Source organism: Cyprinodon variegatus, unplaced genomic scaffold (genome assembly GCF_000732505.1).
Source record: "Cyprinodon variegatus isolate N-32 unplaced genomic scaffold, C_variegatus-1.0 Scaffold251, whole genome shotgun sequence".
NCBI lineage: Eukaryota > Metazoa > Chordata > Actinopteri > Cyprinodontiformes > Cyprinodontidae > Cyprinodon > Cyprinodon variegatus.
This window is the reverse complement of record NW_015150704.1, coordinates 312,194-313,566: the sequence shown is the minus strand read 5'-3', so window position 1 is coordinate 313,566 and position 1,373 is coordinate 312,194. Positions and strand designations below refer to the sequence as shown.

Here is a 1,373-nt window from a genome sequence, read left to right as displayed (position 1 = left end):
TTCTGACTTTAATCTCAGAATTCTGACTTTAATCTCAGAATTCTGACTTTAATCTCAGATTCTTTTTTCTCAGAATTCTTACTTTAATCTCAAAATTTTCTCTTTCAAAAAACTGTATAATGGGTAAATAATGAACACCTGCTGTTTCCACGCCTTAAATAATCTGGAGCTGCCCATTAATTTATGAATTAAAATGGAAAATATTTTTTATTATTATCATGTTGAAGCTTCATTGATCAAGTTAAAGGCGAAACTGTGGCCTACTTGTATTACATTTCCACACACAGCATTAGTTTTTACTATGTCTTCCTTAGCTTTTTTTTAAAAAACCGGGGAAATGGATTTGTATGCCAGCAAAGTAAAGACCAGATTATGTTTAAAAGTCTAACCAAAATGTTTTCCTAATCCTAAAACCTCAGGGCAGAGCTTAGTGAATACTTCATAATGGAAAACCAGAGAAATCAGCATGTCATAAATCTCTGCTGGGGAAGATGATACCATAAGGGTTCTCTACAAACCCTGTACAGTTTATTTTTGGAGCAAGAATCTGTTTAAACTCAGTAAGAGCCAATGTAGAAACTATTTATTGAACAACTAGATTAAGTATGTGTAACAAAAGCTCAACTAATTTGCTGGTTGTTGAATCAAATCGTACAGAGTGTGATTGTCTATTAGACTACCAAAAACTGCACTGATACTTTGTTAAGGTAAATCAGAAAACCAGAGTTTCTACAGTAGCCTAATTGAGGCAAATCACAATGACTCTAACCCAGAGCAAAAGCATCTCTGTAGTTGTGGGCTTTTATCATCCTTGATCAAGCCTGATTGTTGTAGAGCTGCCTTTGATTATTTGTTACACTGCTAAGAAATAAGGATACCGTTTTGTTAAAGCCATAGCTGTTCAGCATTACTAATAAAAAATATAATTACATCATAAAAATACTAATTAACACAGTAGAATAATAGAAAATTTTACAGAACCTTCAGTCAACTCATACATGGTGTTGATTATAAATGATGCATCAATAATGGAAAACAGCTAACAGAGTCAGAATAGTGTACTTTTATTATGTTGTTTAGAGACTGGGAAATTGTAGAGAAGTTAAGAAATATTTGGCTCAGGATCTCAAGTGGTTTAAAAGAGAAACCAAAAATAAGGTCAAACAGACAGAAAGAAAAAATGACAGTCTCATTCAAAAATCAGCTTCAGGGTAAACTAGGGATGTCTCAATTCGATACTGACATCTGGCAAAATAAGCTAATATTGGATTTTATTGATCAGGACCTAAAATCTCAGATACTGGCATGCAGATAAAAACACTGTGCTTCTGTCTAAAGTTTATTTAACCAGTTAGTAACCAGGGTTCCTACAG

At 33.2% G+C, this 1,373-nt stretch overlaps 1 protein-coding gene across 1 annotated transcript in view; it reads left to right on the top strand.

Annotated features, from left to right (window-relative positions):
- The window catches only part of LOC107089413 (FERM domain-containing protein 7-like), a 23,501-nt gene that overhangs the window by 888 nt on the left and 21,240 nt on the right, over nt 1-1,373 (top strand). The gene's annotated exons all lie outside the window — the stretch shown is intronic.